Genomic DNA, 27,760 nt, shown 5'->3' on the forward strand with positions numbered 1-27,760 from the left:
AGTGGAGGATGGCCCAAGTCCTTGGGCCCTGCACCCACATGGGAGACCAGGAGAAGCACCTGGCTCCTGGCTTCGGATCAGCATGGTGCACCAGCCGCAGTGGCCATTGGAGGGTGAACCAACGGCAAAGGAAGACCTTTCTCTCTGTCTCTCTCTCTCACTGTCCACTCTGCCCGTAAAAAAAAAAAAATTCAACCAATAGTATTAAGTATATTAAGTAGAACAAATAAAACACTAAAAGGGATAAAGTATTAAGTTGTTCATCAACAGTCAGGGCAAGGGCAGATCAAGTCACCATTTCTCATAGTGTCCATTTCACTTCAACAGTTTTCCTTTTAGGTGCTCAGTTAGTTGTCACCAGTCAGGGAGAACATATGATATTTGTACCTTTGGGACTGGCTTATTTCACTCAGCAGGATATTTTCCAGATTCCTCCATTTTGTTGCAAATGACCAGATTTCATTGTTTTTGACTGCTGTATAGTATTCTATAGAGTATATATCCCATAATTACTTTATCCAGTCTACTGTTGATGGGCATTTGGGTTGGTTCCAGGTCTTGGCTATTGTGAATTGAACTGCAATAAATATTAAGATGCAGACAGCCCTTTTATTTGCCAATTTAATTTCCTTTGGGTTAAATCCAAGGAGTGGGATGGCTGGGTAGTATGGTAGGGTTATATTCAGGTTTCTGATGAATCTCCAAACTGACTTCCATAGTGGCTTTACCAGTTCACATTCCCACCAACAGTGGGTTAGTGTCCCTTTTTCACCGCATCTTCTCCAGCATCTATTGTTGGTAGATTTCTGAATGTGAGCCATTCTAACCGGGGTGAGGTGAAACCTCATTGTGGTTTTGATTTGCATTTCCCTGATCACTAGTGATCCTGAACATTTTTTCATAACACTGACTTTCAAATAAACAAATCTTTAAAAAATGCAAAGTATGGCTAAAAATTCAATAGATAAGTGAAAAATGGAATTTTCAAAGTATTCGAGTAATTCCTTTGGAGGTTTAAAGGAAAATTTGAAAAACAGAAAACAGAGAATTGGAGCATAGTGTATTTGAGCACTGAAACTATTCTGTATGATGTTATAGCTATAAATGCAAGTCATTATACATTGGTCCAAACCCATAGAATGTATAGCACCATGAGTGAACTCTTAATTAACCTACAGCCTTTTGGGTAATAATGATGCTTCAAGGTGTTTCATCAGTTGTAACAAGTGTATCACTCTGTGTTATGGTGGGTGATTAATAATAGATCATGCATGTATAGGGGCTTAGAGAATATCAGAAATCTCTTGATCACCTATTAAATCTTGCCGTGAACTTAAAGACACCCTAAAAATAAAGTCTATTTAAATAAAAAATAGGGCTAATATAAAACAATAAAATAATAGACCTAAATACAAGCATATCAAGAAATGTATTAAATGTCATTGGGCAATTTACAGGTTCAACTTCAACATGAAAAGAAGATGAAAGTCATCACTCCTGTCATTACAAGTTAAGCTGGACATCCCAAAAATCAATGCTTTTTCTTGGACTCATGAGAGAGTAAGAGTCACAGGGCAAACCACCACCCTGAAGTCTGGAGAGACAAGTGAATCCTAATTCATAGCTGAGATTGTATCACCTGGAACAAAAGGAATGGGAGCTATAAACTGGTAGGAATATTTATATAGAAGTGTTGATGAATTGCAAGGCTAAGTATGGCATACCATGAGAGTAAAAACTTCTTGATGGCCTCAGTCTCTTGGTGACCCAAACATTCATGAGTTTCACCTCCAGGAACACTACAAGATGATCACAAAAAGGTTCCTTCATGGCCTTGGCAAGTGTGGCCGGGGGAAAGTTTATAATTGTGAAATAAGTTCAGAGACTTCTCTAAAACAACTATTCCCAGGAAAAAAGGCTTTGTGAGTCTTAATTCAGAGGAAGCTGACTGCTTTTAATTTAGGTCTAACTTTCTTGCCTCTCTTAAAGTAGAAGAAAAACAGTCAATAAAGGTCATAGCTTCAAGGTAACATGTTGCAGCCATGTAAGAGTATTTAAAAAAAAAAAAGAGCTATACTACTGGAAAACAGTCACAAAGGTCACAAGTGTACCAAAAGATTAAAGAGTAAATGTAAAATCCTTCAGAATCTTACCACCATATTAATAGGCTCCAGTATATCAGCTAAAACAGTTGTAAGATATTAACTCTATCTAAAGAGTCTAAGAGAAATTCATAGGGCAGCTTAAAGACAACAGAGTAAATAAGTCCAAAGTCATGAAGAATTTGAAACTTCTGGCATATACAGCTACTGTAACTTTTAAATACAGCCCAAATCCTAACTATATTAATAAAACCTCATACTCAAATTCTGTTATCTCAGTTCCTATTATCCAGTGCATCATGTATGATTTCAAAAACACACATACTACATATCATGCTAAAATATAAGAAGAAACTTAGTCTGAAAAGACAGAGCAAGTATTAGAACCAGATTCAGATAGATTTTGAAATTATCCAACAAGAAATTTAAAATAATTAATATCTTAAGGACTCTAAGAGATAAATTAAATAACATGAAAAAATGGGCAATATAAACAGAAAAAAATGGAAAGTTTAAGAATCCAAGAAATGCTAGAAATAGAAAACATTATAACCAAAATGAAGAATGCCTTTGATGGGTTCATCAGCAGACTGGACATGCACAAAGAAAGAATCAAAGAACTTGAATACACATCAACAGAAATTTCTCAAACTAAAACACAAATAGAGGGAAAAATCTGAAAACAGTGGGACAAATGTTAAAGATGCCACATAGTCATAAGTGAAATATCATAAGACAAAAAAGAGTGATAGAGGGTGGATGGAATGGCAGGAAAGAACACAAGAAATATTTGAAATAACAAGGCCTAAGAATTTTCCAAAATTAATAACAGACATCAAATTAAAGATCCAGGAAGTTCAGAAAACACCAAGCAGGGTAAACACCAACACACACACACACACACCCTACTAGGCTATCATATTCAAACTGCAAAAAACTGAAGTCAAAGAGAAAATTTGTAAAGAGATCAGAAGATAAAATTTCCATCTGCTGCTTCACTCCCCCAAATGCTTACAATAGCCCAGGATAAGCGAGGCTGAAGCAAGAAGTCTAGATCTCAGTCCAGGTCCCCCACATGGGTGGCAGAGACTAAGGACTTAAGCCATCATCTAACACTTCCCACAGTATTCATTAACAGGAAGTTGGAACCAAAAGTGGTGCCAGAACTTGAACCCAGGCATTCCAACACATGATGCAGAATACCCAAGTGGCGACTTCATTGCTGTGCCAAAAACCTGTCCCAAGAAATTCATTTAACTTGCTAATCTTTTGCTGAGGGTGTCTGTATCTATGTTCTCAGGAGAGATTCTCTTCTCAGATTTTCTGGAAGAGATTGTATAGTATTGGTACTATTTCTTCCTTAATACTTCACAGCTGAAAGCATCTGGACCAGGTACTTTCTATTTCATAATAGAAACTTTCTGTTTCTTGTTAACTAAGTTTTCTTAATGTGAGCCTCTGTTTGGGTGACCAATTTCTCATTGTGGTCTTGCTATATTGTGTCTTTTAAAATATTGGTCAATTTCGGCCAGCGGCGCGGCTCACTAGGCTAATCCTCCGCCTTGCGGTGCTGGCACACCAGGTTCTAGTCCCAGTCGGGGCACCGGATTCTGTCCCGGTTGCCCCTCTTCTAGGCCAGCTCTCTGCTGTGGCCCGGGAGGGCAGTGGAGGATGGCCCAAGTCTTTGGGCCCTGCACCCGCCTGGGAGACCAGGAGAAGCACCTGGCTCCTGCCTTCAGATCAGCATGGTGCGCCGGCCGCAGCTCGCCGGCCACAGTGGCCATTGGAGGGTGAACCAACAGCAAAGGAAGACCTTTCTCTCTGTCTCGCTCTCTCTCTCACTGTCCACTCTGTCAAAAAAATATATATATTGGTCAATTTCATTTGTTATTAAATTTGTGAGTATAGATCCTCTGAGATTTTTTATCCTTTCCTCTACAATTTGTCAGAGAGTTTTTGCTCCTCTACAACATTTAATGGGAGACATGAATTTTCATAAGGGTCCAAGAGCAATACAGCAGTTTACTAGACTTATCTTGCAGGGATCTTGCCATATGTTAAATTCTGTATTATGAGATAATGTTCTCATGTCAAAAAAGCATATAATGACTCCCTCCATGAACTCTCCCAGCACATGACCAGCTAGTTCTTGCTATAATTTGTTTGTAGGATTAGTCTAGTGATCAACAGAGTTGGTGGTAGATCCTGAGGTGAACCAACATTCTTTGGCTGCTTGCCTCATAGTCCCCAAGAAAAGAAGATTCTATATTCCTACAATGAGGACCTGGTGCCATATCTGCAAACCCAGAGAAAACAGGGGAGTCTCTGGGTCAAGCGAATCTCCATAGATCACTTCCTATTAAGTGTTAGCATCTCACTGGTTCCCTGTCAAGGAACCATCATCAGCATGGAAGCCTTAGCTAGGCTGAGAATTTACCTTCTCTGAACTTCTTTTACTTCTAAAGATTAGGTCCTGGGCCTGGTCTTCCTTTCTATCTGTCCTCTACTAGCAGAAAAGTAGATGACGTTGAAGGCTACCTATGAAGACATCTAACTGCTGTACTTCACTTTAAACAGGTGACAGATTGTCTTGAGCCTATAATTCCTAGTTTTTCCAAGTTAATATGGTAATAGCCACTTGACTTCCTATTCCTTGTACTTTAATTATCATCTCTGTTCTGTATTCCAAAGTGATTTATAAATCTGTGCAACATCTCTCATTATATCTCCAAGCGGACATCTCAGCAATTGTACTTCTACTGCATGCCACAACAAACCATCAGCACTGGTGATGAGATAATATCCAGCTGCCATGACGAAAGTGATCCAACTTGGAAACCCGATTCTTAGAGTCAGCTTCCTAGGAACACTTCTGGAAATCGCTGCATTGTGTTGGATTCCCTAGAAGCAAAGCCCAATACAAGGTCTTGCAATACATACAATCTGAGAGAGTACTCTTCAGGAAAGATTCCTATAAAGGGACAGAGTGAAGCAAAATTGGATAAAAGGATAAAGAGTAAAGCAAGCATGTGGTGTCTGGTAAAATCCGGCTATGGCTTACTCCCCAGAGGGAGGCTTAGAAGTGTACCCCACACCACAGGATCGACCCTTACATTAGTCCGTCAGTGACTGAGGATCATCCCCAGAGGCAATGCAACTCCCTAGGAGCAGTGGTTCCCAACAGAAGCTGACAAATCTCTGGAAAAGGTAAGCAGCCACAGACCATGAGCAGCTGACACAGCATCTAGAGGCATGGACGCACTGCCTTGCTAGAAGGGGATCTACTGCAAGTGATGAAAAGAGAGTTTTTCCATACAGAGTGCCAGAAAAACTGGATATCAGGTGACTGAAAAATAATAATCTTGAGCCTTCTTCCTATCATACTAAAACATCAATTCCAAATAAGTCGTATATACATCTATTAAAGGTAACACAATAAAAGTCCATATTCTTAGAGTAGTATAGGATTTATTAAAAATTACACAAAAAATTTAAAAAATGATTCGTGATATGGGTAATTTTTTTAAAGATTTATTTATTTATTTGAAAGAGTTACACAGAGAGAGAAGAGGCAGAGAGAGAGAGAGAGAGAGAGAGAGAGAAGTCTTCCATCCACTGGTTTTCTCCCATTGGCCACAATGGCCACAGCTGTGCTGATCTGAAGCCAGGAGCCAGGAGCTTTTACCAGGTCTCCCACACAGGTATTCCTGGAGCTCAAGGACTTGAGCCATCTTCTGCTTTCCCAGGCCATAGCAGAAAGCTGGATTGGAAGTGGAGCAGCTGGGACTCCAACCAGCATCCAAATGGGATGCTGGCACTGCAGGCAGCAGCTTTATTGGCTATGCCACAGTGCCGGCCACCAGGTAATTTTTTTTAAGATGGAAAGATTTTCTTTATTAATGACCCCAACTATATTTCTTTAGATATAGACGTTTTGAACTCACTTAGAGAAAACAAGTTAAGATTGCATTATCCTGCAACATTATCCAGTAATATATTGCAAAGCAGAACAGCTCGGAAAAGAGAATTGAAGGGAAGGGGAATGAGGGAAGGAAGATGAAAGAAAAGGAATTAAGTTGATCTTTTTTTTTTTCTTTTCTATTCTTGGGAACTATGAATCCTTGCAAGCACATTTCATTTCTGCAGATTATTTTCCAAACATGTACAAAATGGAACCAAAACGGAGAATCCGTTAAGAACCTGAAGAGGTGCAGCATTAAAAGCTACGATTATCCAGTAGCAAGTGTTCTAGCTTCAGTCTGTTCCCAAGAGTTAGCTAGTTGAAAACATCTTCCCTGTGACTGTTTTCTTTTATTTATTTATTTGACAAGTAAAGTTACAGACAGTGAGAGAGAGAGAGAGAGAGAGAGGCCTTCCTTCCGTTGGTTCATTCCCCAGATGGCCACAACGGCAGGAGTTATGCCCATCCAAAACCAGGAACCAGGTGCCTCCTCCCAGTCTCCCATGCGGGTGCAGGGGCCCAAGCACTTGGGCCATCCTCCACACCCCACCCCACCCCCCCGCCCAGGCCACAGCAGAGAGCGGGACTGGAAGAGGAGCAACCGGGACTAGAACCGGCACCCATATGGGATGCCGGCACCGCAAGTGGAAAATTCACGAAGTGAGCCACAGATGCGGCCCCCCGTGACTGTTTTCATTTCTTGTTTCTCAGCATCTGGACGTGCATGCTTCAGTACCTTGAGGAAGTCAGCCTTTTTACCCACATACGTGTGTGAATACCGGCCTCAGAGCGCTTAATGTGGTAGTGCAGGTAGTCCTGGAAAGTGTGGATCAGGTCGACGGTGTTAGGCACTGAGTTGGTGTGCTGTGGTAACAGCATGAAGGTGATATAGCTGATGTCGCCCACAGCAGCTTCTGTGACTTTCGGCTCCAGAGGCGGCTCCCTGTAGCTAATGAGGACCTGGGGGGCTGTGTGACTGGCTCTGTGTCCTTCTTGAACTCCTGCATGAACACCTTTCCAATGACCACATCATTGCCATCCTTAAACATGGTGCTCAAGACTACTGTGCCTATCCTTTTTAGACTCAACACACATGGGCTCTTCATCCCTACCCTGGGTAACTGCCCTGCTCCCTCCTTCTTTCCCTCTTCTTGGAATTGGAAGTATTTCTCAAAGAAGCAAAACAGTTTCTCTTCAACATGCCAGCTGGATGTACAATGGAATCCTTGGCTGCAGGCAGATTTTCAAGGTCATATAGCAAAGAGACATTATATCCTGATTCCGGATTCACCAAGAAATTCCCATACACCCGTTCAATAACTCATCAGCACCATGTGCCTGAAGTTCTTTGTAGAATTTCAAAATACTGACCATCACCTTTGCTTTGTCTCCATTAGGATGTGAAATATGATAGAGACTCCATCAAAATCTACAAATGTTACTCCTACTGCTTCTGGTTAGTTTCCGGGGGCCGCGTTCTGGAACCAGAGAGCGAGTGCCTCCTCGATGATGTTGCTGTTCACCACTTGCAGGATCAAGGCGGCGGCTGGCCCCAGAAGCCTCAACCCACCTGCGGTGCCACAGCCGTCGCTGTCGCTGCCTGCGCAGCCTCACTGCAAGCCTGGTCCCTGCCCAGCCCCCGGCTGCAGGCGGCCACTTCCGCTCTCGAAGTGGGTAAATTTTTTACATTTCGAGACATCATTAAGAGAATGAAAAGGTAAGCACAGAATGGGAGATGATATGTGCAAGGTATAACTCCGGGAAAGGACTCATATCTGGAATACACGATGCATTCCTATAAAGTAATTAAAAACGAAAAGATTTAAGCAATATTTTTGACAATAAACATGTGAAGAGATTTCACAAAGGAGGATATCCTAATGACTAATAAATATATTAAAGGGCTCTCAAGTTCATTAATTATCAGGCAAATCTAAAACCTCTATATATTCATCTGAGTGAGTAAAATTTAAAAGAACAATAATGTAAGTGCTGGCTAGGATGTGGAAGAACTGAAAGCCACATTTCTACTTAGAGAATAAATTACTATGACTGCTTTGGAAAATTGTGTATCCGTATCTATAAAAGGAGAATATTTGCCTACTCAATGCATAGAAATTTTATTCTTAGGTGAAACACTCAATGGAAATATGTATGTGTGCATACAAAGGGGCATGTCAAGAATATTCATAACTATATTATTCAAAACAGCTGGAAACTAAACTAAAATGCCTTTAAAGAGTAAAATAGGTAAGTATATTCATATGATGAAATTCTACATAGTAATTAAAGTTTACAAATTACTACCACATGCAACAATATAAATGAATCTCACAGAAAAAAAATTTTGAACAGTATAATTCCACTTATAGAAGACGTAAATTATTAACTCTAGGGAAGAAATAGAAGATAATGGTTAGGAAAGGCACATGAATATTGTCTGGATGTGCCATGCTTTTTACTGTTTATTTTCTGAAATCCATCATGCTGTACAATGAGGATTTATACCTTTACCTATATGCATTTTATATTTCAACATAGATTATTTTGAAATAAAACATAGTGGAATTGCAGTCAGTAAATTGCTGCTTTCTAGTTTGGCCCAGCAATACAACTTATTTCACATTAATTTTTATATTTCCCAGAAACTCTCTTATGCTTGGTACATAAAGGACACTGAATAAATAGTGGTTCCCTTTTCTCTTCTTCTAAAAAGGATGAGAAAGACTTGAACAAGCTGTAAAAGAAGCATAGCAATACAACTTTTAAAAAAATGTTTCAGGGGGCCAGCGCTGTGGTGTAGCAGGTTAAGTCTCCACCTGCATCACTAGTATCCCACATGGGCCCCAGTTTGTGTCGCTGCTGCTCCTCTTCAGATCCAGCTCCCTGTTGATGGCCTGGGAAAGCAGTAGAAGATGGCCCAAGTGTTTGGGCCCCTATACCTGCGTGGGGGACCCAGAAGAAGCTCCTGGCTTCAGATCAGCCTGGCTCTAGCCTTGCAGCCATTTGGGGAGTGAACCAGCTGACGGAAGCCTCTCTGTAGCTCTACCTCTCAAATAAACAAAATCTTTAAAAAAAAAAGTTTCAGTTCTGATACTACAATCTGTAATTGTTATTACTTGTTGGATAATTGCATTTTACAAAGCCTTTATGTATGCTCTCTCTTCATTCATGTGATGGCAAAAATGAATAAGCCAGGATTAGCACTAGCCTGGAAAGGGATGGAATCTGGAGGCCAGCCATACCACACAAAATTGTTGTAAAGTGGTCTCATGGCTTGGGAGAAAATACTGGAAAAGAACTAAATGCTGTTAACTCGTTTTCATCTCCCAAGTGTGTCCGGAGTAGTCTCTTGTTTCCCTCATCATCTCATGTTTCTCTGCACCCTTCTCTCCATCTCTCCAATGCTGTTCCCTTTTCTTCCTATGAGTTTCCCTCCTCTTTTCCCTTTATTTCCTTTTTTCTTCCATATCCTCTACAATCACTCCATGGAGACAGTGGTGGTGATATTATCCCTAAGGCTGCTTCTGGGGAAGAGTGTCTGTTCTCATCATTTTCTATTTCAGATACTGATTTTAATTTTTTGACTAATTTTTCTCAGCACAAATAGAGTATAGTACGTGACAGAAGTGGCTAACTGTCCACCATCCGTAATGGTGTCTTTAAAAAGTGACTAACCGGCTACAACATTTCCCAGTCTCCCTTGCAGTTAGCTGAGACAAGATACATGAGCTCTAACCTATGATAACCGAGTAGAAATGGTCCATGTCAGGCCAGTTCGTGGGGGAACTTGAAGCATTCATATGCGGAAGTTGCCAAGGTTTCCATCAATTAGGATTCCTAAAGGACTATGGTTGAAAGCTACTGCCCAGATTTCCCCTTGCCCAATAGTAGTATACAGGCAAGAAATAAACTTGTACTTTATTTTAGACATGTAACATATATGTACTCACACACACACACACACACACACACACACCTGGAGGTCTACTTTTTTAAAGCACTTGGCCCACCTTAACTGATATAGAGTGTTTCCATATCTTTAGTAATTGTTTTAAGTCCCAGGCCTGCTGGGTTATAGGCTTTCTGTGAATATGCCTGTACATGGGGTAGACTAATTAATTATTCACCCCAAAAGATGGTCTCCTTTTTCTTACAGGGAACAGAGCTGTTATGTATCATCAGTACTTTGCCTCTGAGTCAAAGAAAAGGCCTGGAAAATGCCAATTAATTCTTGTAGCCCAAATAAAGAATGGATGGTGTATCTTTTCTCTTTAGGTTTATATTAGCATCTTGACTAAGGCTTTCTATCAAGTGGCTTTTCTAACAGAGTTCTCTTTTCTAACAGAGTGCAATAGTTGAAAATGATGATAGGATTCAGCAATATTTCATTCTGAAATGCAATGGTTTCCTGATAACCCCAACTTAAGAATTTTATTTTCTGGTTTGGAAACCAGGACCAGTCTTGTTCTGTGTAAAAAAAAAAAAAATCATTTTAAAATAAAAAGGAAGAAATTCTGAATAGCTTGGTGACTGTCCCACTACCTAAGCCTCTTGCTCAGTAAAACAATGCCAAGAAATTCCAGTGGCTTGGTGCACATGCAGCTTGGCCACTGCTTTATATTTTAAAGGTACATGAGGTGCTGTTACGCTGGACCCAACTGGTCCAAACATAACCTTGGAGAACCAGTTTGTGTTGACTTTAACTCCATCCCAGAGACATTTGGAAATCTCTTGAAAACTTAATAATGAATTGTGGGTAGAAATCTGATAAGGTACTTAGGGCAACAGAGTTAATTCCGAATGAATTTATCATAATTAGTTTTGCCACAATAAATGTTAAGGGAATTAGAACGGCTTAGGCCAACCATTTAGAACATCATTGACATAAACCAAAGGACCCAAAGTACAAAATGTTATTGTGAGGCCACACAGATGATAGTGTGCAAAGTGTCACTGATCTCCAAGTGCCTCCATTCGGCATCTGAACAGCCCCACTGTTTACAACCCAGCACTTATAACCACGTGGTAGGGTACATTCCATAGCTCCCTCTGACAGGATAATTCCAATGTGTCATTTCATAAGAATACTGAACTAGACCCTAACTTGGCTAATTCTTGAGCACTCCAAATTCTCAAGAGGTTGCTTCTGATGGGAATCTGGCCCCAAGTGCTCTGAAGTGCTCATGCTTAACCTCTACAACTCGACCCAGGAACTATCTAGCCTGAGTTTCATGTTCAGTCCAGTCGGTCATCCTGGGCTAACAATCGTGAGGGTACATTGGTAAAGAAAAATGGAATTGACCAAAACTCAAGGCTAAAACTTTAGGCTACTGATCATTAGTGAAGGATCTGGTGTGTGATCTTAGGGCCATGATGGCACCAAGACTGTGGGTATTGACAAAGTCCACAGTAAACCCTTCACATACCAGCTCCATTCACACACACGGTCCCCTGAAATGCCGGTAGTACTGATATAAGAATGCCCATTCATAAACTTTAACTGCCTCAAAAACAAAGGCTACAACTCTTTCCTCTAGAAGATTTCTTAGATGAACAAGTAGGAGTTTCACCAGAGAAGCTGAAGTTCCTTTATACAATATTCTAAGTGAAATATGGTTTTCTTATCTTTTCACAAAAATGTTATTATAAACTAGAAAATATGAGTAAGCAAAAAATGTGAATTTGTATTTCTACCATCTATAGAGAACCACTATTAATAATTTTAGGCATGTCCTTTTAGCTCTACATTCTTCAATGCAGAAGCCACTAGCCACAGGAGGTTATGGAGTAGTTGAAATACAGCTAGCCAAATTGAAATGTGCTTAGTGGTACAATATGCATTGGACTTCAGAAAATGTAGAAAAATATGTAATACCTCTCATTAACATACTTTTATCAGTTATATTAAAATAATAATTTTACATTCACTTAGAGTATATTTAAATATATTTATAATTATAATCTCATTGTTTTATTTACTTAAATAAAATATTTACATTTAACTTCCCTTGTTTCCTTTTACTTTTTTAAATGTGACAATTAGAAAATTTTAAATGACCTAAATAGCTTGCATTTAGTATTGTATTTGTATTATTTATTATATTTCTACAGAATAATACTACTCTAGAACTTTTCTTATGCATTTAAGGAAATTTTTCTTATTCATATAACCTCTTTATGAGTGTTATAGTATATGTGCATTTTTGTTACTTCACTTTTCAGGTTTAATAATACTTATATATCAAGATACTGTGTATCAGCAAATACATATTACAACATTATTTTTAATAATCAGATATACAGTTCAGCATTATATTGACAACCTTAGTTTATTCAACCAATGTATTTGTGTTGAACTTTTAGGTTATTTCAATTTGGACATATTTCAAAAAAATACGAAGAATTTCTAAAATCAAAATCACTGTTTCTTCTGTCATATTGTTCCCACTCTTCTTTTTTTTGACAGGCAGAATGGACAGTGAGACAGAGAGAGACAGAGAGAAAGGTCTTCCTTTGCCGTTGGTTCACCCTCCAATGGCCGCCGCTGCAGCCGGCGCACCGCGCTGATCCGATGGCAGGAGCCAGGTGCTTCTCCTGGTCTCCCATGGGGTGCAGGGCCCAAGCACTTGGGCCATTCTCCACTGCCCTCCCTGGCCACAGCAGAGAGCTGGCCTGGAAGAGGGGCAACAGGGACAGAATCTGGCGCCCTGACCGGGACTAGAACCCGGTGTGCCGGCGCCGCCAGGCGGAGGATTAGCCTAGTGAGCCGCGGCACCGGCCTGTTCCCACTCTTCACCTTCAGGATAGAATGATTGTCTAAGAGTCAATGATGATGTTTTCATTTTATATGCATTTAAGTAAAAATTACCAGACAGATTTTTCTAAGGCACATCTGGAATATCTCCAGAAAAGATTTCACTTGTTACAAAACTGATTGTAAAACTAACCCTTATATAAATTAAAATGTATGAGTAAAAAATAGACCTGAGTTCTAATAGACTAATCTAATTAGATGTTTAATCACCCTCAGGTTTCTCAGTTTTTTTCTGAAAACTAATTTATAAAAAACTGCACTGATTTTAAGTAAATAAGTTATGGAAGCTCTCATGGCCTGGTCGTACAGCAAAAGAGAAGGAACTGAGTCTGTCTACAAATCCTATTGGTGACTCTGGTCACTACTGGTTGACTGATAAAGGTGCAAAGATGACCCAAAGATTCCCCAGCAAAAAACTCAGTAGTATTTTAAAACTTTGTAAAATAAAGTTTCTCCTCTGTTATTTAGGAATTTTGTCCTCTCTTCCTCTGTGCTATGAATTGAATGTATCTTCCCAAAATTCAATGTAATGGCTTTAAAAGGTAGGGCCTAAGGAATAGTTAGCTCATAAGGGTGAAGCCTCAAGAACAGGATTAGGACCCATAAAAAAGCCGTGAGAGAGCTTGCTTTCTGTCTCTCTCACTCTGCTCTCCACCATTTGAGAATACGAGAAGATGAACACCATCTCTCAACAGAAAGAAGGCCTTCCCCAAGAACCCCACCATGCTGACTCCCTACCTCGGAGTCCCAGCCTTCAGCACTGTGAGAAAGATGCTTGTTGCCTGGGCAACCAGTCTAAGGTGTTCCGTTACATCAGCCTACACTGACCGAAGCACTCTGTCTCAAGTTCCTCCAAGTTCTCAATGCAAGGCAACATCCCTGTGTATTTCAAAGAAAGATCAATGCTAAAAGGAATAGAGGCAAATGAGAAATTTGGCTTCTAACCAAAAAAAAAAAAAAAGACGATGACGATGATGACTTGACAAAAAAAGTTCTGAGATTTTAATGTGACAGAATGGAATCCTAGAAAGAAAAGCTCAATGTGACACGAAGAGGCAGGAGCAGCCTGAGAGCCAGCATCAAGAAATATTCATCCGCTTCCTACTCGGAGAAAAGCTGCAGAAACACAGAACAACTCTCATCCATAGGCTTTTTCTCCAAGGTCATCAGGTAAGCAACAAGCCAAAGGCCCAACAAGCCTACTTGATCTGTCCCTAAGATAGCAGCCTACTTCCCCATAAGAGTTGTACTATTAGAAGGAAAAGGAAAAGAAAGCTCGTCGTTTCACAATATTTGACAACCTCTGTCTTCTACCCAAAAAAGAGGAAAGAACAATAAAAGTAATCCATCCCAAATAACTGTCCCTGAACTACGGATGGAAGCTACAATAGAATTAATAAACTGGCTTAGAATAAAAAGCACTGTATAAATGCACCTACTGTCTGACCCTACTCAGGGGATCACACTCTACTTCAGTAAAATGCAGAACAGTTTAAGGTTAACCCTAGACATTGGACACTGTTTAACTGTGCTCTGTAAACGTTTTACAAAAGTAAACCACATGTGTTTATTCCAAGCATTTTAAATGTGGGCAGAAATAAAATCCTAAAATCTTCATTGGTACTGCATCCATTTTAAGACAGTAAATAGAAGAGAAGTACCTATAAACACCCCCTCTCTTAAGTATTTCTAGCTTTAAATACAGCATTCTTTGTTTCTATTTTTCACTGCATTTTTTTTGTTGTACCATGTGAAATGTAGGTCAAGTTGTTGGTAAGTGCTGGATAAAATCTGTTTATACTAAAAGTAAATGGTAAAATCCTTCCAGTTGGACATAGTTTAAAAATATTACTCCTGCTGATGTGCTATTCAGGGTATCCCCAATAGATTTAAATGCTGAGAAATTCTTAACATAAAATCTGGATGCTATATTTTAATCACAATTATATAACTCTCCCTTGAGAGAAAATACATAAAATTCACAAGACCTTCTACTCCTGGGGACCAATCATGAGGAGCACAGTTGAAATCTTATACAGGTGCCTGCGCTTTATGATCATTAAGTCATGAAAGAACCCACATGTTAGTAGGAACAAGAGGTAGACTATGGACTCAATGTTTGTGTCACTCCAAAGTTTAAGTCCTAATATATAGCATGATGGAATTTGAATGTGAACCCTTTGGGGGATAAATAGAGTTAGATGAAATCCTAAGGTTAGAACCCCTATAATGGGATTACTGACCCTATGAAGAGAGAAAGCAACCAAGGATCTCACCCTGTCCATCACAAGGATGCAGCAAGAAGACTTCCATCTGAAAGCCAGAAAGAAAACACACACAAGGAACCAGACCCTGCCAGCACCTTGATCTCAGACTTCTAGCTTCCAGAACCATGAGGGGGAAAAATGCCCATTGTTTATATTACGTATTCTGTGGGAGTTTGTTATAGTGGCCCCAATAGAATAAGACAAGGTGAAATTGCAATACTGAGGACAGGTCAGACATGTAAAAGCTACTGTTGACTCCAGGTGAAATTTTTCCTAGTTCATATTAGAATCATCAACATACATTGCTTTTCAAGTAGTAATTTTTGAACAGTAGCATACAGGAAAGCCTCAGTGTTGTCACATGGTAGCAGTATAAGAAACCAAAATGAAGTTCCTGGCTCCTGGCTTTGGCTCAGACCAACCCTGGTTGTTGTGACCACTTGGAGAGTGAACCAACAAATTGAAGATCCCCTTCTTTCTCTCTCTCTCTCTCTCTCTCTCTTTCTCCCTCCCTCCCTCTATTTCTCACTGTTACTCTTTTTAAAAGATTTATTTATTTGAAAGGTTGAGTTACAGAGAGAGAGAGAGAGAGAGAGAGAGAGAGAGAGAGAGAGAGGTCCTCCATCCTCTGGTTCACTCCTCAGATGGCCCCAATGGCCGGAGCTGCACCAATCTGAAGCCAGGAGCCAGGAGCTTCTTCCCAGTCTCCCACGCAGGTGCAGGGGTCCGAGGACTTGGACCATCTTCTACTGCTTTCCTGGGTCATAGCAGAGAGCTGGATCAGAAGTGGAGCAGCCAGGATTCAAACATGCACACATATGGGATGCTGGCACTGCAGGCGGCAGCTTTACCCACTACGCTATAGCACCGGCCCCCAAATAAATAAATCTTAAAAAAAACTTTTTCCCCAAAATAAGCTTATCTTTTTTTTAAAAGATATATTTATTTATTTATTTGAAAGAGTTACAGAGAGGCAGAGGCAGATCGAGAGAGCGAGAGCAACAGAGAGAGAGGTCTTCTATCTTCTGGTTCACTCCCCAAATGGCCATGACCATGATGGCTGGAGAAGGGCCGATCTGAAGCCAAGAGCTTCTTCCGGGCCTCCCATGTGGGTGCAGGGGCCCAAGGATTTGGGCCATCTTCTACTGCTTTTCCAGGCCACAACAGAGAACTGGATCAGAAGGGGAGCAGCTGGGACTCAAACCGGCACCCATATGGGATGCTGGCACTGCAGGCGGCAGCTTTACCTGCTATGCCACAGTGCCAGCCCCAAACTTATCTTTTAACTACATTTTTCTAGGAACATTTTTAAATATGCCCATGTACACACACACACACCTTCAGTTTGTCTGATACTCTTTTGCTATATTAATCCCAATCATGAGTTTTTATGCAATGTATACGATGTCTAAACAGATAGGAGTGGTTATTTTTGGTGAAGGGGCTGAATTATTTGATTCCCAAGTTTTTCCAATGTACCATCATCACTGTCACAGCTCTTACTTAAACCATTGTTGTCTGTAACTGTAGAATTGTGGAGTGGAATCATCCAGGTGCTGCCACGTGGCAGGACAACATTCAGAGTAACTCTAGACCCTAGGACAGATGCTCTTCTGGCTAAAATCTTCTGGTTTTGGGGCCGGTGCTGTGGCATAGCAAATTAAGCCTCCACCTATAGTGCTGGCATCCATATGGACACCAGTTCAAGTGCCAGATGCTCCACTTCCAGTCCAACTCCCTGCTAATGTGCTGAGGAAAACAGTGCGTGCTCCTACACCCATGTGGGAGACCTGAAAGAAGCTCCTGGCTCCAGATTGGCTCAGTCCAGTCATTGCAACTATTTGGGGAGCGAATCAGTGGATGGAAAATCTCCGTCTCTCCCTCTCTCTGCCTATAACTCTGCCTCTCAAATAAATAAAACTTTTTTAAAAAATCATCAAGTTTTAGAGTAACCTTGACCTGAATCAAAAATTACTTCTCTGGCAGTGTTTTTTGGGTGTTCCATAGAGTAAAGAAAGGTATCACCAAAAATAAAAGCTCTATCATGATAAAAACAAACCAATATATAAATCACAATGGAAAAAAAATAATAAAACCTACCAAGGAAAAATATGTGATGCCTAGAGTTTTACTAGGTAGGCATGGATCTGAGGTTCGTGGATAGACAAGGTATAGTCTTCAACTGTTCCTAAATAAGCTGATGCTCCCTAATCTCCAGCCATTTGCTTCTAACGTGTGCTAAAACCAGCACCACAGTCCTGTAGAGAGCAGAATCTGTATTGGTAAATGACAATAGCTTTCCGTGGGAACTCAGCTAGTCCTGGCTCTAGTCCTGACTCAACCATGGACTTGCTCACCTAAAGTCTTAAATGAAGATGTCGCTTGTGTTTAGAGAATAGGGAGCACAATGCTGAGACTATAATGAAGGAAAGATTAGAAAAAAAAATAAGTTGCCAGTTGCAGTATTTCCTCCCAGTGCTTGTCTAGGTTATGAGCCAAATAAATTGGAGACCTCTAATTTAAAGGACAGGAAATGAAGAAAGTCTGCCCCTCTTATAAAAATAGAATCACATCCTTCCTGTGCATACTTTAAAAATAAATATTTTACTTGCTTATGGTGATTTAAGTGCCCTTCACTATTTTCCTTTGGAACAACTCTTACCATGGCTGAGCCACCCTCTCACCAGTAAACCTCAGCACTCTGGCTTGCTATGTTTTCTCAGGATTTCAGCATGGGTGGCCTGGGAGCAATGAGTCACTGGATTCAACCTGGTGTTGGATCTACTAGGAGATACCAAGCTGTGTTCCAAGATTGGGGATCCCAATTTGTCAGCTCATAAATGCCATGGGCAAATCCAAGGAGAGGCGCAAAGACCTTCCTCCAAAGGGGGTTCATGTTTCTGAAGTTCTCTATTCCCTACCAGTACAATAGTAAAGAAGGGATGCCAAACCCTGAAGGAACATAGCAGGCAGCTGAAGTACAAGAGCATCAGTCTGAGTTCTCTGCTCATCAGCAGTTTTGGAACCACAGAGCACAGCCTCACTGAGTTCTGCATTCCTTGGATAGCTTCTAAGAGCCAAATAGCATGCTAAGTGCTGAGCAGACAAAAATTAAAAGAAAAAATGGTAGGTCCCTATCTTCAATAAGCTTACCATCCGAAAGGTTTTCTCACATTTTTACTTAATCATTCTATAGTTGTAGCTCTTACATGTATGTATATGACCCATTTTAAGGTAATATTGTGATAGGATTTGATGTGAGGGTTGAGGTTCATTTCTTTGCATACAACTATTCAATTCCTCCAGCACCATTTGTTGAAAAGTTCACTCTTTCTTCCACTGGATTATTTAGATATCTTTTCTAAAAATTAATTGACTGCACTGTAGACTTTTCTATCTCATTTATTTATTTATCTTTAGACCAAAACCATACTTCGTAGGTTATTGTGGTTTTATCATCATTCTTAAAATTAGATCACATAAGTCTTCTAATTTTGTTCATCTTTTATTTATTTATTTATTTATTTGACAGGCAGAGTGGACAGTGAGAGAGAGAGACAGAGAGAAAGGTCTTCCTTTGCCGTTGGTTCACCCTCCAATGGCCGCTGCAGCCAGCGCACCGCGCTGATCTGAAGCCAGGAGCCAGGTGTTTCTCCTGGTCTCCCATGGGGTGCAGGGCCCAAGTACTTGGGCCATCCTCCTCTGCCTTCCTGGGCCACAGCAGAGAGCTGGCCTGGAAGAGGAGCAACCGGGACAGAATCCGGCGCCCAGACCGGGACTAGAACCCAGTGTGCTGGCACCACAGGCGGAGGATTAGCCTAATGAGCTGTGGCGCCAGCCCCAATTTTGTTCATCTTTTTAAAAATTATTTTGATTTGTCTAGATCCTTTGCATTACCACATAAAGTATATAGTCAGCTTGTCAAAAAGAGAGAAAGAAAGGATAGCCTGCTGGTATTTTGACTAGGTTTTGAGTTGACTTTATAAATCGATTTGAGTAGAACTAACAACTATACTGACCATTTTTTACTCATGAACATACAAAATTCCATTTTAGTCACTATACCTGTGTCATCCTTCTAAGTATTTTTTGAGATTTTTTTTAAAGAAAAGCATCTCTAACAGACTCTGCTATATAATATACAGTATTGAAGACATAATTGATGTGTAATAAGTGCCAAAAGTTAATAACACTATCTCAGAAATTGTGCAGACATAAGCTATATGTTATAACAAATAATAGCAAACTTCAGTTACTACATGCAAACTGTGACAGTAGGCTTTTTTTGCTAAAATACCTTCTGATATGTTGTTTGGTCTCTACGTATTTGCTGACCTTGGATTATATAAATAAGATGTCTGGTTTCACTTTTACTTGAAGGATCTGTACCTTCATTCTCAGTCTTTCTATTCCTCAAAAGGTAGGACCTCTGTTCATATATAAACTGTTTGCAAAATTTGATCTGGAATAGCAAGTAATAGTGAAACCCCAAGACTCCACATCTAGATTCTTTCTAATGGAAACAAGAAGATAATGCATCTCCATAGCTGTACTTGAGTATGACACTTGACTAGGATTAATATTCGACAAGCCATATAGCATAGACCCAAATGATCAGAAAGGATGCCCATCATACATAACCAACCAAGAGAATAATGTAGTTGCAATGTAGGTGACTATAAGCTTGGTTCACGGATATAAGGACAACCTTCTCAGTAAAACCTGGGGCATCTCATTGGAAGTGGACTGAAATTTAGTGAAACTTCAGTGTGGACAAAGAATGTTCTCAATTGCAGACAACTCCTCCTGCTTCCCAGCATCCTTGGACTACTTTCTCTACAAATCCAGAATGGTTCTATGCTTCTAAAATTTCTCTCCAACAAATCTCAGAATTATAGGCTTTCTGTTCTGAGACAATTCTTAGAAGTCAACTAACACAATCTCCTTGTTTCACAACTGGGAAAACTTACCCAGTCATATACCATAGAGTACTGATGCAGAAATTGCAATAGAATTCAAGCTTTTTACCATTCATTACCCTCAGTAGCCACCACAGGGCACAAGCCACCACAGGGCACAATATCATAGAAATTTGTCTAAACATATGTATATGTTAAGGCACTAATTTTTTTAATTTATTTGACAGGTAGAGTTATAGACAGAAAGAGATAGAAAGGTCTTCCTTCCGTTGGTTCACTCCCCAAATGGCCGCCACAGCCGGCACTGTGCCCATCCGAAGCCAGAAGCCAGGTGCTTCCTCCTGGTCTCCCATGCGGGTGCAGGGCCCAAGCACTTGGTCCATCCTCCACTGCCTTCCTGGGCCACAGCAGAGAGCTGGACTGGAAGAGGAGCAACCAGGACAAGAACCAGGTGCCTATATGGGATGCCAGTGCCTCAGGTGGAGGATTAACCAAGTGAGCAACAACACCGGCCCTATGTTAAGGCACTAATTATCCCAGGATAGTTCTATTACTTCTTTCTTTATAATTACACAAATAATATATAAAATTTCATATTTTGAAACTTAAAGATTATAGAAGTCTTTACTATGTCCATAGAAAATTCTTATTATGAAAAATGCATAATTTCAGAACATTTTGCACCAAAATAAACTTGCATATTAATTCCATTTGCTTTGAACTTTTCGAGGTACCCTCATATACAAATCTCCCTTGGTCCTACAAAATCCCTCTTTTAAAAAAAAAAAAAGGTTTATTTATTTATCAGAAAGGCAGATTTACAGAGAGGCAGAGGCAGGGTGGGTGAAGAGGAGGGAGGTCTTCCATCTGCTTGTTTACTCCCTGATTGGCAGCAATGGCTGCAGTTGAGCTGATCTGAAGCTAGGAGATAGGAGCTTCTCCTGGTCTCCCATGTGGGTGCAGGAGCTCAAGGACTCAGGCCATCTTCTACTGCTTTCCCAGGCCATAGCAGAGAGTTGGATCAGAAGAGGAGCAGCTGGGACTTGAACCAGCATCCATATGGGATGCTGGCACATGTGGGCTCTACCCGCTATGCTGCAGCACTGGCCCCACAAAATCCCTCTTGTCTCCCCTGACACACCTTTGTTCTGTGGTGGGTGTGTGCCTTTTTCCCCTTTGCGTTTCAAGAAAGTAACTTTTTGTACAAGCAAACATTTTGTTTATCCATTTCTGTAAGTGATTTGGTATAAAGCACTAGCATTTCAGAAACCAGTGCCAAACATATTATGTTTTTCTTTGGTTTTTAATCATTTGAATTTATTTAATTTTTAAATTTTTATTTATTTACTTATTTGCAAGGCAGCGAGACATAAAGAGACAGACAGCGATCTCATCAACTGGGTCTGTCATGGTCAGGCTGAAGCTAGAAAGTGTGAATTCAACCTGGGTCACCTACATGGTGTCAGGGACTAACTAGTTGAGTCATCACCTGCTGTCTCCCAAGATGCATATTAGCAGGAAGCCAGAATCAGGAATAGAGTGGAATCTGAACTCAGGCACTCCAATATGGATGGGATGCAGGCATCCCAAGTAGCATCTTAAACACCTATCCAATTGCATGTCGCATATTGCAATCTTAAAATAGCAAACACTCTAGTGGTTGCTGATGCTTGTTCTCTGGACTTGATAAAATTGTAAATATTTATGGAGTACATGATTCTAACTGCCAGGGGATCCCAATACAATCGCATCAAGGTGGCATGTACCAATGCCATCTCACTAGTCCAAGTGATCAATTTCAGTTCACAATTGATCACACTGATAGGTCTAAGAGTCAAAAGGATCACACAAACAAGACTAGTGTCTGCTAATACTAACTGATAGAATCAAAAAGGGAGAGAACAATCCATCATGGGAAGCAGGATACACAGCAGACTCATAGAATGGCAGATGTCCTAAATAGCACTCTGGCCTCAGATTCAGCCCTTAAGGCATTCGGATATGGCTGAAGAGCCCATGAGAGTATTTTAGGCATGGAAAGCCAAGACACTCTGGGAAAAAAAAAAAAAAAAAAAAAAAGAAGAAGACCTAAATGGAAGATCTCTGTGACTGAGATCCCAGTGGAAAGAACGGGGCCATCAAAGAAGGAGGTACCTTTCTCTGAAGGGAGGAGAGAACTTCCACTTTGACTATGACCCTGTCAGAATAAGAGCGAAGTCGGTGAACTCAAAAGGCTTCCATAGCCTTGGCAACTCATGACTAGAGCCTAGGGAGATTACTGACGCCATAAACAACAGTGTCAAATTGGTAAGTCAACAACAGGAGTCACTGTGTACTTACTTCTCATGTGGGATCTGTCCTTAGTGTGTTGTCCAATGTGAAGTAATGCTATAACTAGTACTGAAACAGTATTTTACACTTTGTGTTTCTGTGTGGGTGCAAACTGATGAAATCTTTACTTAATATATACTAAATTGATCTTCTGTATATAAAGATAATTGAAAATGAATCTTGATGTGAATGGAATGGGAGAGGGAGCGGGAGATGGGAGGGGTGTGAGTGGGAGGGAAATTATGGGGGGGGGAGCCATTGTAATCCATTAACTATACTTTGAAAATTTATATTTACTAAATAAAAAAAAATTATGGAGTACAATGTGATGTTTTGCTGTATGTATATATCATGGAATGATTCAATCAAGCTCATACACCCATCATCTCGCATACTTAACATTTATGTGGGGACACCATTTAAACCTAGTAATGTAGAACTTTTAGTTCTATATATATTCAGTATACTATTACACACAATATAGATCACTTCACCTTTAAATATTATTAAAAATTATAATTTTAACTTTTTAATAATTTGGAGGTGATTTTGAAGTAAATGACATTACAATCACCTATCATTAGTGACTCAGTTTGTATGTCTGTTTGTTTTCTTACCATCTTGGACATCTGCCACATAACTGCAGTGTGCCAGGTGATCAGTTATCCACTCCCCACCATATCTTCCTCCTAGTATGCTTTCTACAGCATCACAAGGAGAAGGCCCAGAAATACACCCAGAGTCCCATTTAACCATGGGTCCAGGTTAAATTCTGTCAGTTAAATGAACCCCCACAAGACCGAGAAGGCAATAGAGAAGAAGCTAGTATTCTCTGGCAGTTTTGTTATTATTACGTATTTACTTACTTTGAAAGGCAGAGCACAGACAGAAGGAGAGAAAGCCAGGAGCCAGGAGCTCCATCCAGGTCTCCCACGTGGGTGGCAGGGTCCCAAGTACATGAGTCCTCATCTGCTCCCCAGGTGCACATTAACAGAAGTTGGATCAGAACTGGAGCAGGCAGGGCTCAGACACTCTAAGACGCAGGCATCCCAAGCAGCAGATGAATCTGCTAGCCAAATGCCTACCCTTCGCCAGCAGTTTTGCAGGCAGACATGTGGGCAAATGAAGAAGATGGGAGTTTACAGCAGCTACCAAGAAGGCTCCAGAAAACCACCTGCTACCTGGTTTGTAAAACAGCCTTATGCAAAGCAAGCATTAATGCAAGACTCTGAAAGACAGAAATTCCAGGGCCGGTGCTGTGGCATAACAGGTAAGGCTTGCCACCTGCAGTGCCAGCATCCCATATGGGCACTGGTTCAAGTCCTGGCTGCTCCACTTCCAATACAGCTCTCTGCTATAGCCTGGGAAAGCAGTAGAAGATGGCCCAAGTCCCTGGGCCCCCACACCCACATGGGAGACCCAAAAGAAGCTCCTAGCTCCTGGCTTCGGATCGGCACAGCTCCAGCCGTTGCAGCCAACTGAGGAGTGAACCAGTGAATGGAAGACCTCTCTCTCTCTCTCTCTCTCTCTCTCTCTCTGCCTCTCCTTCTCTCTGTGTGTAACTCTGAATTTCAAATAAATAAATCTTAAAAAAAAAAAAAAAGACAGAGGGCCAGCGCCGCGGCTCACTAGGCTAATCCTCCACCTTGCAGCGCCGGCACACCAGGTTCTAGTCCCGGTCGGGGTGCCAGATTCTGTCCCAGTTGCCCCTCTTCCAGGCCAGCTCTCTGCTGTGGCCTGGGAGTGCAGTGGAGGATGGCCCAAGTGCTTGGGCCCTGCACCCCATGGGAGACCAGGAGAAGCACCTGGCTCCTGCCATCGGATCAGCGCGGTGCGCAGGCCGCAGCGTGCCAGCCGCGGCAGCCATTGGAGGGTGAACCAACTGCAAAAGGAAGACCTTTCTCTCTGTCTCTTTCTCTCTCTCACTGTCCACTCTGCCTCTCAAAAAATTTTAAAAAAGGACAGAAATTCCAACCAGTTCTCCAAACACAGGTTTAATTCTTGAATCAGATAAGGCCATCAACACCAATGTCTCATAGTCCAACCTACTTCTATATCCTATTTCAAATTTCTTTACTATTGTTTATTTGGGGTTTTTATTTATTTTTATTTATATGAAATTTCTTTCATTTGAGTACGGAGAGAGAGAGAGAGGTCCCATCCACAGGCTCACTCCCCAAATGCCCTGAATGGCTGTGACCCGGCTAGGACTGGGACCAAAGCTACACGAGCCAGGAATTCAAACCACGTCTCCCACGTGAATGGCAGGAACCCAACTACTTGAACAATCACTGCAACTGCTATAGTAGAAAGCCAGAATCAGAAGCCAGAGACAGGCATTGAACCCAGGCACTCAGGTGACGGACAGGGCCGTCCTAACTGGCAGTTTAACTACAAGACCAAATACCTACCTCACTAAGATTAATTTCAATTCAATATCACTTTGGTTAGTTATAAGGCAGCACTGCAAATCCCCTTCAGGTATTTCTTAGGGACATTGCTGCATATATCGTCTCCTATATGAAGGTCCATTTAGAAATGTCTTTCAGAACTAGTTGCCAAGGGAAAGATTTGCACATATAAGAAACTGATAGGTTAATCAATTAACTAATCACTTCATTTGCTAGGAAAATTACAATAAAATTTTCACTCAGTTTTCAGAAATTATGTAGAACACAAAGGCTCTTTTGGGTTCTATCATCCTCGGTTTTTACATTCTATGTGAATTAATATTTTTCCAGGCCTCTATTTTTAAATTTGTTTATATTTAACCATACCTCTCCCATATACTCTTGAAGTTTAAATTTTCAAAAATATAGGTAGCCCAGTCTTGGTCAGAACTCATCACTAAAGAAGTAAACTTGAACAATATTCACTAGTTTATACTCCTATTTATGAAAATCTTTGGGTTCCAAAAACCATGCCAACTCTACCCCAAATCACGTGTTTCTACAAGTCCTCAGTGGGTGTTTCACATGCACTCACGTGCGTCTGTTCCCTCATCAGGCACTGGGCACCACAGATATGTACTTCTCCCTTCAAGCAACAGTCTAGATGAGTGTTCAGGTCAGCAGAGCAACTCACCCCTTCATGATCATTCTGGAACCTAAGCTGATGGCTGCTCTGCCACTTTAAACACAGGACTTCCAAAGCTGCCCTGAGTGTCAACATCCCATCCACTAAAGATGGTAAAAAAAGGAAAAAGGTGGCTCCATTGCCTGCAACACCAACATTGCATATGAGCACCAACTCAACTCCCTGCTGCTTCACTTCCAGTTCAGCTCCCTGCTAATGCACTTGGGAAAGCAACAGAAGATGGTCCAAGTACTTGGGCCTATGCCATCCATGTAGGAGTACTGAATGGAGTTCTAGGCCCCTGGCTTTAGCCTGACCCATCACTGGCCATTGTGGCCAATTAGGGAGAGAACCAGCAGGTGGAAGATATCTCTGTATGTGTTCATGCGCGAGCGTGTGCGCACGTGTGTGTGTGTGTGTGTGTGTGTGTTTGCCTCCCTCCTTCTCTCCTCTCTCCTCTCTCCTCCCTCTCTCTCTTTCTCTCCGTAACTCAACCTTTCAGATCAATAAATAAATCTTAAAAGAAAGAAAAAAGGCATAGAAAAACATGCATGGGAGATTTTTACACATCAAACCTAGAGAATTTAGTCACATGACCACACACAATTTCAAGAGAGGTTGGGAAATGGAGTGCGGCCACATAATAGGAAGAAGAGAATTTAGGTAAATAGCTAGTGGTCTTCTCCACAGCATATTTTCTTGTAGTCATTTTGCTGTATTAGTGACATATTCTATTTTGCCACAAATTATTATTATGAGCATTTCCCTGACATCTTCAAACACTGTTTCAAAAGATAAAACATTATTTCATCTCATATATATACCAAAACTCATTTACCTACTCTCTTACTGTTGGATATTTATATTTAGCTTCTTTCCAATTTTTGTGGTTTAATAAAAGAAGTTGAAACACAAATATTATATAATAATATTTGGCAGCTTCTCTAAAGTTTCTTAGGATAGATTCCTACAATTACAGGAACTACGGGGTCAAAGGTTATACACATTTAATGAAGGTGCATTCTTCCCATTTCATGTTGTGAGTAGAGTGGGGCCAGGAGAGTGAGGAGTGAGGTAGGATTGTTTAATCACACTCAGGTAGAATGCAAGAGATTTTCTTCACAATTATCACCCCTCTAGTTGTCAAGATCTCATCAGGATCTAAGAATGTCCCAAGTTCACATAAAATCAGATGGGAACTGGGCCTAGTCTCTCCTAGATAATCGCTGGGAGATAGGCTAAGTACTGTGCCTCCAAGATGCTCACAAATGCCATGTTCGCAGCCTGGGTTATGCCTAACAATCACTAAAATGAAAACCAAATGATCCAGAACACTGGCTTTGCGCCCAAATGATTTCCCAGGTGCTAGCAATTGACATCCTCAATTTAGTGTAAATTAGAGCCAACTCCATCCCTATCTGCAAAAAAATCTCTCCAGGTCTAGTGCCTCTTCACACTGCCATATACATTTTTAAGTATTCAGCAATGTATAGATATTGGCAAGCAGTTTCAAATCCATTATGAAATGCATCGATCTACAAGTAAATAAGTTAGAAAAATTATAGACCATAGAATAGGTCTCAACAAACAATAGCCCACAAGCCAAGCCTGGTCTGCAGTCTTTGTGAATAAAATTTTATTATAACACAGCCACATGGATTCATTTCCATGCTGTCTGTGACTGCTGTCTATTACAGCAGTAGAGTTAATTAGTTGTGATAGAGACATTATGGATGGCCTCCAAACTTTAAATATTTACTATCTAGCCTTTCACAAAAAAGGTTGCTGACCCTCAGTCTAGAATCCACATTGCAGCTACTGAACCAGGTACTCAGACATTTCTACCCCTCTGTTGAGCTTGTTCAGCTTTATATAACTTTCTTCCCTTACTAGTGAACTCCTGGATGACATTAGTGCATTGTCAATGCCTCTGGCCTCCTTAACATCAGACCATTTCCCCTACTTGCCATATTAATTTTTTAAATTAATTTTAAATTCCTTGCTTAATTTTGGTCCTCAATTTATGTGCCCATGCTGTTTTAGCCACTGAAATTAATAATGAACTTGCTAAGTGGCATGTTTCTCTCTGGAAACGAAGGACACAAGTATTTCTCAATGTATGGTGAGCAGCACTATTGATATTTCTCTTTCTCTTACTCCTAGTAAATATTATGCTGCGTCTGTGTGGTCACAGTCATTTCCATCACAAAAGACTCTACAAATGCAGGATTACCTCATCCCCATAGAAACAAAGGAGAAAGGGAGTTAGGCTGAAGGGAAAACTAAAG

At 40.7% G+C, this 27,760-nt stretch overlaps 2 long non-coding RNA genes and 1 pseudogene across 5 annotated transcripts in view; 2 read left to right on the forward strand and 1 right to left on the reverse strand.

Annotated features, from left to right (window-relative positions):
• Positions 1-4,366: 4,366 nt before the first annotated feature.
• On the forward strand, positions 4,367-11,927 carry LOC138845196 (uncharacterized). Of its 3 annotated transcripts, none has more exons than XR_011382041.1 (3): positions 4,367-5,309; positions 7,461-7,780; positions 10,223-11,927. It is a non-coding gene; the product is annotated as an uncharacterized lncRNA (long non-coding RNA). The 3 variants fall into 3 exon arrangements; XR_011382042.1 differs by lacking the exon at positions 10,223-11,927 and adding an exon at positions 8,780-10,210; XR_011382040.1 differs by lacking the exon at positions 10,223-11,927 and having other exon boundaries at positions 4,368-4,679; positions 4,836-5,309; positions 7,461-10,210.
• On the reverse strand, positions 6,646-8,349 carry LOC138845195 (actin-related protein 2/3 complex subunit 2 pseudogene; annotated as a pseudogene).
• A 451-nt stretch (positions 11,928-12,378) lies between the features above and the next one.
• LOC127492740 (uncharacterized) overlaps positions 12,379-27,760 on the forward strand; it is a 66,401-nt gene continuing 51,019 nt past the window's right edge. Inside the window, exon 1 of one of the 2 annotated variants that reach the window (XR_007922457.2) lies at positions 12,379-14,050. This is a non-coding gene — a long non-coding RNA (uncharacterized lncRNA). The remainder of the gene's footprint in view (positions 14,051-27,760) is intronic. The other variant, XR_007922455.2, reaches the window with a different exon arrangement.

Source organism: Oryctolagus cuniculus, chromosome 14, assembly GCF_964237555.1.
Source record: "Oryctolagus cuniculus chromosome 14, mOryCun1.1, whole genome shotgun sequence".
Classification (NCBI taxonomy): Eukaryota; Metazoa; Chordata; class Mammalia; order Lagomorpha; family Leporidae; genus Oryctolagus; species Oryctolagus cuniculus.